The sequence below is a fragment of the Odocoileus virginianus genome, chromosome 10, assembly GCF_023699985.2.
Source record: "Odocoileus virginianus isolate 20LAN1187 ecotype Illinois chromosome 10, Ovbor_1.2, whole genome shotgun sequence".
In the NCBI taxonomy this organism is placed as follows: domain Eukaryota; kingdom Metazoa; phylum Chordata; class Mammalia; order Artiodactyla; family Cervidae; genus Odocoileus; species Odocoileus virginianus.
The window spans coordinates 71,098,116-71,112,302 of record NC_069683.1 but is presented as its reverse complement, the minus strand read 5'-3'; the positions used below and the strand labels follow the sequence as shown (position 1 = coordinate 71,112,302).

At 36.0% G+C, this 14,187-nt stretch overlaps 1 pseudogene; it reads right to left on the bottom strand.

Moving 5' to 3' along the window:
* Positions 1-2,953: 2,953 nt before the first annotated feature.
* LOC110141472 (inactive caspase-12-like) overlaps positions 2,954-14,187 on the bottom strand; it is a 74,920-nt pseudogene continuing 63,686 nt past the window's right edge.

Below are 14,187 nucleotides of genomic sequence, written 5' to 3'. Positions count from 1 at the left end.
GCATATATGTACCACAGCTTCTTTATCCATTCATCTGTCAATGGAAATCTAGATTGCTTCCATGTCCTATTATAAATAGTGCTTCAATGAATATTGGGGTATAGGTGTGTCTTTTTCAATTTTGGTTCCTCAGGGTATATGCCTAGAAGTGGTGGTATTGCTTGGTCATATGGTAGTTTTATTGCTGTTTTATTTATTTATTTTTTTTAAGGAATTGCCTTACTGTCTTCCTTAGCAGCTATGTCAATTTACATTCCTATCAGCAGTGCAAAAGTGTTCACTTTTCTTCATACCTTCTCTAATACTTGTTTGTGGATTTGCTGATGAAGGCCATTCTGACCAGTGTGAGGTGATATTTCATTGTAGCTTTGATGTGCATTTCTCTAATAATGATCAATATTGAGCATCTTTTCATGTGTTTATTAACCATCTATATGTCTTATTTGGAGAAATGCTTGTTTAGGTCTTTTACCCACTTACTGATTGGGTTGTTTGGTTTTATGGTATCAAGTTGTGTGAGCTGCCTGTACATTTTGGAAATTAAACCTTTGTCAGTTGTTTAATTTGCTATTATTTTCTCCCATTCTGAGGGTTATCTTTTAAAGCTTTAATTTAATTAATACTGGCACAAAAACAGAAATATAGGCCAATGGAACAAGATAGAAAGCCCAGAGATTAACCCTTGCACCTTTTACAATGGGAGGAGGCAAGAATATACAATGGGGGAAAGATAATCTCTTCAACAAGTGGTGATGGGAGAACTGCACAATTACAAGTAAAATAATGAAATTTAGAGCACTTCCTAACACCATACACAAAGATAAACTCAAAATGGATTAAAGACCTAAATGTAAGACCAGAAACTTATAAAACTGTTAGCAGAAAACATATGCATAACACTGTATAACCTAAATCATAGCAAGATCCTCTGTGACCCACATCCAGAATAATGGAAATAAAAACAAAAATAAACAAGTGGGGCCTATTTAAACTTAAAAGACTACTTTTTTTTTTAAGCTAGTTTGAGTGGATTCCAATTCCTTGTAGTCAAAGATTCCCTAATCTAAATATCAAAATCTAATATCTTTATTATATAGTCTCCAAAAATGAATAGCTCAGAGCACCTTCTAATTAATATTAAAGAAATCAGTAAGAAAAGGAAGGATGAATCAGCTAGTATTTCCCTTGCAACGTGTAATTCATCAAAAAGTATCAATAATATCCTTAGCTATGCTTCTGCTGCTGAGTCAATTTAGTCGTGTCCAACTTTGTGCGACCCCATAAACAGCAGCCCACCAGGCTCCCCTGTCCCTGAGATTCTCCAGGCAATAACACTGGAGTGGGTTTTCATTTCCTTCTCCAATGCATGAAAGTGAAAAGTGAAAGTGAAGTCTCTCAGTCGTCTCTGACTCTTAGCGACCCCATGGGCTTCAGCCTACCAGGCTCCTCCATCCATGGGATTTTCCAGGCAAGAGTACTGGAGTGGGGTGCCATTGCCCTCTCCAATCCTTAGCTATAGTATGTAACAATTCATAGCAAATAGCATATAATTTAATGAAAGAAAAAATCTTAAAGCAATTCTAAACATTATTAATGAAGCAGTACAACATTTAAATTAAAAATAGAAGCAAACACAGAAAACATATAAATGGATTTAATTACTGAAAATTCCAATGTCACATAATATCATACACAAAATATGATACCAAACAATTAAGAAATATCTTCTAACATAGGACCATGGTCTAATAAGCTATTATACAGGAATAGTTTACACAAGTTGATAAGGAAAAAAAGAAAAAAGTTTGAAACAAAATTTTAAAATAATATGAATTAATAATTCACATAAAGACTGAACTAATTAAGGTGTTAAAATTATAACAAAAATGTGCCAAAGAAATTGACTTCCTTTATATTAAATTGGTGGCAATATCAAAATGAACATTTATCTTCATTCCTCTGTCAGTCATTATCAGTATTGTTTCATGTATGCATGTAATAGACTTTGATAATAAAAAATTGCAAAAGTGTTTAGACTTGCAACTAGAAATACTAAAATGGTTAACAAGTATTATCTGTTTATTAAAATTGCTGTTTTTCTATACTTAAAATCTGTTTTGTAATGAGCATGCCTTATCTTTATGATAAAATGAAAAAACAAACATTATTCAAGAATTTATGAAGCATTAAATCAGCAACAATATGCAGGAGTGATTTTTCCCTGGTGTTCTTGGAGAGTGAGCATTTGGGAAGTTTATTCAAAAATATTCTTGATCAAAAGTTGACCTTTTTAAATAGTAAATTCATAGAAATGATAATACCTCTGTTTTTCTGGAAAAAAAAAAAAAAACAGAGAAAACATGAGTAATTGGGCTCTTGGAGATAAGACATAAGTAGAACTTATCTCTACTGTGAGGTGTATCTTCACCTAAGGGCTATGGACCTGCCATCCCCAACCAGGAAGATCTACACTAGGGCTTCTTTGCCTCAGCATAGAACTAACAGTAACATTTGATACCATGATCCAGGCCACCCTCATCACAAACAGAGAAGGGATATGACCCAGCAAAACTGACTTCTTACTGAGAAAGCCAAACACCTGCTCTACACAGCAGGCAATTATTTGGTTAGGTGCCTGGATCAGAACTATGTATTTTATTCTCACTGAGTACATCCTTGAGAGAAATGAGGACTGAAATGTTTTCTAGTGGGCTACCATTGGACTTTTCATTTCATGTGCAGTCATTATACTATGGCCAAAGTAGCATAAAACCACAGTTTCACAACTAGAGGCCAGTAAGAAAAGGCAGGTAAGGTGAATCTCAGTGACTACTGGGCCGCACCACTCTGTCATTGTTCTCAATTCTATCCAGACTTTTTGTATAGACTCTGATCAGAGGGTGCGCCCAAATCCACTTCTTGGATACATTTACCTGAGACAATTTGCATGATTTTAACTCCCAGAGAAGAGATAGAAATATCGTGTCTTGGATCCTTTTTCAATCACAGGCATCTGGGTCAGTACATTTGGAGTATCAAATGAATGTTGAACCTAAAATAATAAAGAAATCTTTTGGAAAATTTCTAAAAGGAAAATCCAGACTTCTTTTCAGGAGTGAATGAGTATACAGTATATAGTTTTTATTAAATGTGTTGTCAGATAGTATAAATTGAAGAGATTTTTAGCTTTTCTTTGGAGATAGTACAGACACAAATAAAATGATGCTTTCAGAAACACTCTTTGAATAAACAAGGTTATTAGAATCTGAGAAGCTCACTCTTGTTCAATGTAGTGTGCTTCAAAAACTTTCTCTTAAATAAACTTGGAGTATAGGAAGGAGCACTAAGATGACTTAAGAGTTTCAGGGTTCAGAGAAAAAGGTTTGCAAATGGTTCTACAAAGTTTTATAAAGCATAAAATTGAAAAAAAGATAAGATCCCTACCTTTCAAAAAATCTCTTTCAGATGATGACACCAAGAATATTCTTTGAAGTAATAGATAGGTTAGCAAATAAAGAGAGGAACATTTGTGTCACATCTCCAAGACACATTATCTGAAAACAAAGGTTTTAAAATAATGGGTGATTCAGCTACCATATAAATGTACAAGACTCTTAAGAGTCATAGCTTTTGAACAAAGTTTGATTTTGGTGCTTTACAGAAAGGAGGGAGGTCAAATCTGGATATTGTTGAGATGTTTCAATAACAGGCCCAGAGAAATCATCATTGATCCTCAATTATAATTTCCCTTAACTTTCTTACTAGGCAGGATCAACATTATGGGCTCTAGGATTGCAGGTAGTAGAAAATAACATAAACCATTTAAGCACTTATTGTATAATAGAAAAAAGAAAACAGATCTTGATAGTCCTTGATTCTGAGCCTCCTCTTCATCCATACTATTTTTACACTATATTTTTTTGTAGTTACTGTTTTACTGAGTGAATTATCTTGAATTGCTACCTCTTTTTATGATTGCAATGTGGTCAATTTTCTATCATAAAAAAGCTAATATTGTCTTTATTATCACTATATTTACAACTACTTTCCTATTTTCCCTCCTTTTTTTGTAGCTAAATTTATCCAATTTATCTCTAGTTAACATTATTTCCTCCTAGTCTGCTCACTCTTATCTGCCTTCTCTTTCCCACACCAATTTTACCAAATGACTTTCCCTAAGGTTATCCATGACCTCCAGTTAATGAAGTCTAATGGCCATTTATCAGCCCTCACCTTTTATCTGGTCTCCCATTTACATCAGAAAATATTGATAACTCCAACAAATTATTTCTTTGTAACTCTGACAACATATGCTCCTAGTTTTCTTATTCCCTGACCATACTTTCTGAATGTAATTTGCTGACTAATATTTCTGTCTCAGATATTGAACTCTAGGGGTGGTTTTTTTTTCCCCAAACTTTAGCTTTAGGATTTATTCTCATTATTTCTGTTACTAGATAAGCTTGTCCATTTTTTAGAATATTAAGTATCATATTTAGGCTAGCATTTCCCAAAATTCTAGCGTAGTTCTCTCCTCTGAAATATATAGTTGTGTAACTCTCCACTCTTCATTTCATCTTGAAATATGCCAAAGACACCTCAAAATTTCTTTCAGGATTCTCACTTTAATGAATATACCAGAATTGTCCACTTGCAAACTTGAGTCACTTCAATCATCACTTCATTTGCAGCAGACGTACTAAACTAATAGGCCATATTAATTTTATATGGTAATTATTTCCTGGATCCAACCACTTATCTCATCCCAAGACTATGTTTATCAACTATGGCTTGTAGTACTGCAATAGTATTTTAATTATCTCCCTACATATACACTTATTGTACTGTAATTCATTCTTCACAAAATTCTCAGAGTGATCATTTTAAAAGAGACATACAGATGCCCAGAAGGCATATGAGAAGATGCTCAGCATAGCTAATTACTAGAGAAATGCAAATCAAAACTGTAATTAGATAGCACCTCAACCAGTCAGAATGGTCAACATCAAGTCTACAAATAATAAATGCTGGAGATGGTGTGGAAGAAATGACAACTCTCCTACACTATTGGTGGGGATATAAATTGGTTTAGTCACCATGGAAAACAGTATGGAAGTCCTTTAAAATCTAAAAACAGAGTTTCCATATGATCCAGCAATATCGCTTCTAGGCATAGATCAAAGAAAACATAATCCAACAAGATATATATGCCCCAATGTTCATAGCAGAACTATTTACAATAGCCAAGGCATGGAAGCTATGTAAGTATACAATGACAGATAAATGGATAAAGAACATCTACTGTGTGTATGCGTACAGAATGAAATACTATTCAGACATTAAAAACAATGAGATAATACCATTTGGAGCAACATAAATGGACCTAGAGATAATCACACTAAGTGAAGTAAGTCAAAGACAAATATCATGATTTTGATATGTGGACCCTAAAAAAAAAAAAGAATATAAGTGAACTTATTTACAAAATAGAAATAGACTTATAGACATAGAAAACAAACCTATGGTTAAATGGGGAAGGAGAAGGAATACCTTAAACTTTGGGATTAAAATATATACTACTATATATGAGTAGATAACCAACAAGGATCTGCTATATAGCAGAGGAAACTATGGCCAAATTCTTGAAATAACCTACAATGAAACAAAATATAAAGAAAGAATCGCTTTGCTCTTTACTTGAAACTAACATAACATCGTAAATCAACTGTATTTTAGCAAAACTTTTAAAAAGAAAAAAAAAAGCAAGAAAATCTTATCATTTCATTGCTTTAAGTTCACTTAAGTAATGAAACAGTATAAAGTGAAATTAGTAATAGTATAAAGTGAAATTAGTAATAATATAAAGTAAAATTAGTAATAAAATATGTTAGTATAAAAGATCATATCCTTTCTGGACTTCACAGATTTCACTAGTGGTAAAGATTCAGCCTGCCAATGCAGGAGACACAAAAGATTCAGGTTTGATCCCTGGGTCAAGAAAATCATCTGGAGTAGGAAGTGGCCACCCACTCCAGTATTCTTGCCTGGAAAATTCCATGGACAGAATATCTTGGGGGGCTATAGTCTATGGGACTGCAAAGAAAGTCATGGGACATGACTCGGCACAAGAAATGAAATAATATAAGGTAAAATTATTAAAAGTACAAAGGAAAATTAGTAGTAAAATAGATTAGTATAAAAGACCTAACATAACCTTCACTAACATAAAAGGTCTCAAATTCTGTGACTCTTTTGTTCTTCTTCAAATTCCCTCTGATTACTAGCACCTGGTTCTGTGCTTTAACCTTGCTTGTTCTCCTTTCTTAACCTCATTTCTTTCTCAAGTCCTTCTTGTACAATGGCATTTTTTTTTTTTTTTGTCTTTTTTTCCCTTTCTGGAATATTCCTCTCTTACCCTTGGCAATCTAAAACTGTTAAGAGGAAAAATAAAGCAGAAGCATTTATTTTGGATCAAAGTTGTGCTATTCAGGGTACAAAGATTAGGGTAGAAATCCAAATATTGTCCCTCTGCCCTTTCTAAACTCAGCTTGTAACTCTGGAAGTTCTTGGTTCACATACTGCTGAAGCCTAGCTAGAAGAATTTTGAGCATATCCTTACCAGCATGTGAAATATGCACAATTGTATGCTAGTTTGACCATTTTTGGCATTGTCCTTCTTTGAGATTGGAATGAAAACTGACATTTTCTAGCCCCGTGGCCACAAATTTTCCAAATTTGCTGACACATTGAGTGCAGCATTTCAGCAGCATCATCTTTTAGGATTTTAATTGGGATTACATCATCTACCTAGCTTTCTTTGCAATAATGCTTCCTAAGGCCCAAGTGACTTCATACTATAGGATGTCTGGCTCTAGGTAAGTGTCCAAACCATAATGGTTATCCCAGTCATTAAGACTTATCGCTATTACTGTTATTATTATTATTTGGTATAGTTCTTTAGCATATTCTTGCCACCTCTTCTTAATCTCTTCTGTGTTTCTGTTAGGTCTTTATGGTTTCTGTCCTTTATCATGCTCATCCTTGAATGAAATGTTCCAGTGACATCTTCAATTTTCTTGAGGAGATCTCTAGTTTTTCACATTCTATTTTTTCCATTTACTTCTTTGCGTTGCTCATTAAAGAAGAGTTTCTAACCTGTCCTTGCTGTTCTCTGGATCTCTGCTTTCAGTTGGTTGCTTCTTTCCCTTTGCCCCTTGCTTTTCACTTCTCTTCTTTCCTCAGTTATTTGTAAAGCCTCCTCAGACTTTGTCTTTTTGCATTCCCCGCACCCCCCACCCCCACCCCCCACTCCGGGGCCTTTGGGATAGTTTGGTATTCCTGTACAATATTACAAACCTCTGTCTCTGTCGTTAGTTCTTCAGGCACTCTGCTTACCAGATCTAATCCCTTGAATCTATATGTCACCTCCACTATATAATCATGATTTTTTTTTTTTTTTAAAGTAGAAACTGCAAAGATCCATATAGTCAAAGCTGCATTTTTTTTTCCCCAGTAATCAAGTATGGATATGAGAGTTGGACCATAAAGAAGACTGAGTGCCAAAGAATTGATACTTTCAAACTGTGGTGCTGAAAGACTCTTGAGAGTCCCTTGGACTACAAGGAGATGAATTCAGGAATGAATCCAGAATGAATCCAGATGAATAAAGCAAATCAACCCTGAATATTCATTGGAAGGAATTATACTGAAGCTGAAACGTCAATACTTTGGCCACCTGATGTGAAGAACCAACTAATTGGAAAAGATCCCAATGCTGGGAAAGATTGAGGGCAGGGGCAGAAAGGGATGACAGAGGATGAGGTGGTTGGATGGCATCACTGCCTCAATGGACATGAATTTGAACAAGCTCTGGGAGGAAGTGAAAGACAAGGAAGCCTGGTATGTTTCGAGGGGGTCACAGAGTCAGACATGACTTGGCAATCGAACAACAATCAAATAGTTTCCCACTAAGGATCAAAATCAGAAGTTTTTAAAGACAAAAAAGGGAGTGTCTACATAATTTGCTTACAAATAATTTTGATTGTTGTTGCAGGCAGAAAGCTAGTTTTGGCTGAACATGATTGTTTGCCAATGCTATTACTCAGCAAATGTCCTTTGCTGGAGCAATAGCAGTTATTCTCATAGAGTTACTCAAATATTTGTAATATTTGCAGTTTGGTCCAGCTCAACAGTTCATGTTTCAACTGGTGAGGATGTGTATAAGATTTACGTTCTTAATAGTCTCTCCCCTCCATTTTAAAATCCTATGACATAAGTGAATCCATTCAATTTTGTTTTTCATGTTCTTATCATTGTTCACTCCTTCAACTTCCAAATGTGAGCACAATGTTCTCCTTTAAAGTACTCATCTCAGTTGACAATTATTATTTATTTATGTTAAATATAATGGATATTTTCCCTCAATTAAATCTGTCTTTCTGGCCTAACCATATACTCTATAATGTTCAGTTATCATGTCTGCACCTAATACAGTATCAGGGCATAGTTACATATAAAACATGTTGATGCATAAATTTCACATATTGCTCTTTATTTCTTCACATATTACACCTTATTTCTTCAATTAAACACTCTCAGAGTATGTATCAGACTGTATATACTTTTTAAACTTGCTTTTTAGCTAAAAGCACAGAGGTCTTCTTTCATATAAAATATTATTAAAATTCAAATATGTAGAACAAAAAGAAGTAGAACTATTCCAGTGGTGGAGTGGATGTTTCCTGCATAGCCTTCTTCCTATTTCCCCAAGTAGACTCAGAAGTTCCTCTAATTCCTTCCTGTTCACATATCACCATGAACCAACAGCTCTGGCATCACCATGAAACTTAAAATAAATAAATAAAGCACCTCAGACTCTGATCCAGACATACCAAATCAGGAATCTACATTTTAATGAGATTTTCAATGATTTCCATGCACATTAAAATTTGAAATTACTACACTTTATCATTTATAACTTATATAAATTAGCTTTTTAATGAATTTCCTACGAAAGAAGGGTTTTCAGTCCCAGGTTACATGTTCATGAAGTCAGGCACGTAAATATTAACCTAAGATTAAATTCAAATAACAGATCAAAAGGTTATTAGCGTGTGTTGAGTAAGCCTTGCAGTTTTACTGGTTGGCTCATTTAGTTGTTAGTAGATCATCAGGTGGACCAAATCTGAGATGATACAATTCTGTGTCATTGTTACATCTAAAAATAACCTTAAAAATAACCTCTTATTTTTCACACAGTCTATTTGCGACTATTTTAAATCTGCATCCTCACCTTAGTCCTGATTATTTTCTAAATTTCCCCCAGTATCAATATTTACAGGTTTCTTATTATGAAAATCTCAATATTTAAAAATCTTCTCCATTTAAGTACGTCATTAATTAGGAAATAAATGTTCTAAGTGATAAGATATTATCATAACCAAGCCCAAGATCCAGAAACTAATAGGTTGCCTATATATTTACATGGAGGCAAAGATTTGAAAGCAATGAATTTCTTTGACACACAGCTTTTTTTAATAGCAGCATCCCAGATGGAATATTGCAAGAACTGGTCATACTTATACGCAGAGTCTTTTTCCTGTGTCAGTCACCCAAACACCCAGCACCTTCTGAAAGAGACATCCACATCTTATAAAAGATGTCATATTAATATTAACACACACAAACACACAGAAAATTGCTTTTGTGGTTATACTTTTGCTAAAATATATTTTAACATGGCATTTACTAAAAATGCAAATATCTTGTTGTTGTTGTTTAGTTGCTCAGCCGTGTCCAACTCTTTGCAACTTCATGGACTGTAGACCAACAGGCTTCTCTGTCACGGGATTCTCCAGGCAAGAATACTGGAGTGGGTTGTTATATCCTCCTTTCCTCCTCTAGGTGATCTTCCCAACCGAGGGATCTTCCCAAACCCACTGTCTCCTGTGTCTCCTGTATTGGTAGGTGGATTCTTCACCACTGAGCCACTGGAGAAAGGAAAATCTGCCTCACTAACTGGGAACAACGCATAGATCACTTAAGTTTAGATTGACAGTGTTGCTAACCAAGTCCGAAATGATTGGAATAGTCCTCATTATTCTAGGTTACTTATCACTTCTTTAAAAAAGAGGAAGAAGGAAAGAAAAAAAATGGTACGGGTTTAATAAAGTTTCTTTCTGGACTGGACCCAAGAGTAGTACTGAAATGTTTTTCTCTTCCCATCCTTGGGGAAATGAAGGCTAGACACCAGACTAATAGAAAAACCTACACAACCACTCCCCAAGTTTCTTGAATTCAGACACATTGCCTCAGCAGGCCTGCATGATGAGGACCTTGGGTTTGTCTTTTAGACTCTGGTAGTGATTGCTGTTGAAAATTTGGAAGATGGTATTATCATGAAGAATTCTTCTGCTGCCAGGTCGCTTCAGTTGTGTCCGACTCTGTGCGACCCCATAGACTGCAGCCCACCAGACTCCCCCGTCCCTGGGATTCTCCAGGCAAGAACACTAGAGTGAGTTGCCGTTTCCTTCTCCAGTGCACAAAAGTGAAAATTGAAAGGGAAATCGCTCAGTCGTGTCTGACTCTCAGCGACCCCATGGACTGCAGACTAACAGGCTCCTCCGTCCATGGGATTTTCCAGGCAAGAGTACTGGAAAGGGTTGCCATTTCCTTCTCCAATCATGAAGAATATCTGGCTCTTTTTCTGTGTGCTTTGTCCCACAAATTTCATTCAGAACTCCAAAGTGACATAAATGCCAGGAATATGCTATCTGAGGATTGGTGTTCTTGCTGAGCAGCAAATTCCCTAGTGCTGTATCTGTTTCCTGAAATAGACTCCAGAATTACTATTGAGGAACTCTTCTTTTATAGTGTACACTAAAATACTAGATGATGTTCACAAAAAGGAATAGGCACTAAAGAATAAGATGATGTAGACTGAATTGGATTATAAGTGAAATTATATACTGACAAATAGAAAATGTGTAAAATACTAAAGTTAGTAGAGATTTTACATAGTATCTAGCTCAATGGTTTCCAATAGAACTTTACAGTTAGGAAGATGTTGGGAGATGGAGTAAATGAGGGGCAAAGGAGATGAAGTATCTCAAATAGAACTTTGCTTTCATCTGTTTTACAAGTTGGAGTTCCTGTACGTTTTCATTAAAAAAGAAAAAAAGATAGAAAAGAGAGCAAGAAAAAGGAGACAGAGGCAGAGAAAGAAAGAGAATTTTGACAAAAAATTAGAAATATAACAAATTCCTTCATCATGGAATAGGAGAATGTTAGCTTTAAAAAGGTTTGTCTAAAGCCATCTGGGATACTTTTGGGAGGACGAGAATCACAATTTTTTCTTTACGTCTATATGTGTGTGTGCAGGTTTTTGTTGTTGTTGTTGTTGTTGCTCTGCACACTTGACTTTACTTTTATACACAAGGTATTGAAAGTATGAAAGTCTCAAAAACTCATTCTGTAGATATCAATAAATTTCAGGGCCCAGAGCACCAAGTAATAGATGACTTTCAGACTGAGAACTTTAGAAGATCCAACGTATTTAGTGAAATACTATATAGTGTAGCTCTAAGTATTTCCTCTGAGTCTGCACAGAAGGAGGCTAAAATTCAGGGGATCAATTCTGGGGCAAATATGAATTATATAACATGTATTTTGTGCTTACACCTGTTAAGGAAGATGTTCAAAACTGCTTAGGAGGGAAGGAAGCCTGTTCCACTCTCCTGGTCCATTTCTAGAGCTGTGAGATTCTCTTTAACAACCACAGAGTACCCAAGGTTTTGAAGTAAATCTTGCATTCTCAAAAGGTCAACTTCAGAACCATATTGACTAGCATGTGTGCATGCTAAGTCACTTCAGTCTTGTCTGACTCTTTGCAACCTTGTGAACTGTAGCCTGCCAGGCTCCTCTGTCCATGGGATTCTCCAGGCAAAAATACTGGAGTGTGTTGCCATGCCCTCCTCCAGGGGATCTTCTCTACCCAGGGATCAAACTGGAGCCTCCTGTGTCTCCTGCATTGCAAGTGGATTGTTTACCCACTGAGCCACTGGGGAAGCCCCATATCACTTAGAAAGATAAACAAATTCTTTTTTTTTTCTTTTTTTCATTTTCAAAGCATTTTATTACACAGAATTTTCAACTACCCACAGAAGGGACATTGTATAACGAACCCTCATATATCTGTTACCCAATCTCAACAACCATTAAACTATAACTGGTCATGCCCTATCCATACTCCACATATTCTTCCCATCATCTCACACTATTTTGAAGGAAATCCCAGAATCTGATTTTATCACAATTTCTTATTAGATCAAAATTCAGTGTTTGCATTATTATAATTATAATATTTACAATTGAATTATAGTAGACATTATATTACATTCCTTGTAGAATTTTATGCCTTATTTGGAGTTAGTAATTAGCTTATTTTTCATTTACTTTGTTTTTTTATGCATCTATCACTAATGTATCCCCAAATATCTCCATGCACATATCCACATTCCTATACGTGTCCCACTCCCCAGAGTCCTCTGTCCTCCTGCTCCACTAGAAGCTGGTGGCTGTCTGGGTCTGTTGCTCAGCTGTGATGTGGGGGATTCCTTCACCCTCATCCTAAGAATTCTTCACACAGCTCTTTTACCTTGGATTCATTGCTTCCTGGTTGGTTTTCCTTTATTTTTCTTGGCTTATTTCCTTGTTTGGTGTAGTACATGTCCAAGAAGCTTCTTAAAAGGATGTAAAACATGAGATATTTTGAGATTTTGCATGTCTGAAAATTTCCATTCTAATTTCATACTTAATTTTTTCTACCGGTGAGTGTCTCTCAGAGTAAAATTTCTCCCACCGGCACTGGATCACTGCTTCTTCACTGTCTCATCCCAATATCCTATATAACTGAGTGAATTGACCCTGCTCCTCTGTAAGCACCCATCCAGAGCTTCTGTAGTGGGTATTTGTTGTTTCGCTGACCATCTTCCTAACATTCTTATTTGGAAGGAATCCAAAGGCAGGTGGGACACAGCCTGATTTCTTTTTCACAAAAACGGATGGAGGTGCAGATACTTCTCTCTACTCCTCCGGCAGTCAGAGCATGGACATATGACCTAAAAGTAGCCAATCTGATGCTTCTGCCTAGAACTTTGGCTCTTAGAGAACTGACTTGAAGGCACAGGGTCAGTGAGAGAGCTTCAGGCGGCCACTGTGGAGTTTATTTATTTATTTATTTATTTATTTATTTATTATTTTCCATTTATTTTTATTAGTTGGAGACTAATTACTTTACAATATTGCAGTGGTTTTTGCCATACGTTGACATTAATCAGTCATGAATTTACATGTATTCCCCATCCCAAACCACCCTCCCACCTCCTCTCCATCCCATCCCTCTGGATCATCCCAGTGCATCAGCCCCGAGCACTTGTCTCATGTATCCAACCTGGACTGGTGATCTGTTTCACTCTTGATAATATACATATTTTGATGCTGTTCTCTCAGATCATCCCACCCTCGCCTTCTCCTACAGAGTCCAAAATTCTCTTCTGTACATCTGTGTCTCTTTCTCTGCCTTGCATATAGGGTTATCGTTATCATCTTTCTAAATTCCATATATATGCGTTAGTATACTGTATTGGTGTTTTTCTTTCTGGCTTACTTCATTCTGTATGATGGGCTCCAGTTCTATAAATCTCATTAGAACTGATTCAAATGTATTCTTTTTAATGGCTGAGTAATATTCCATTGTGTATATGTACCACAACTTTCTTATCCATTCGTCTGCTGGTGGGCATCTAGGTTGCTTCCATGTCCTGGCTATTATAAACAGTGCTGCAATGAACATTGGGGTGCACATGTCTCTTTCAGATCTGGTTTCCTCAGTGTGTATGCCCAGGAGTGGGATTGCTGGGTCATATGGCAGTTCTAATTCCAGTTTTTAAAGAAACCTCCACACTGTTCTCCATAGCGGCTGTACTAGTTTGCATTCCCACAAACAGTGTAAGTGGATTCTCTTTTCTCCACACCCTCTCCAGCATTTGTTGTTTAGCAGCCATTGTATAGCAGCCATTCTGACTTGCGTGTAATGGTACCTCATTGAGGTTTTGATTTGCATTTCTCTGATAATGAGTGATGTTGAGCATCTTTTCATGTGTTTGTTAGCCATCTGTATGTCTTCTT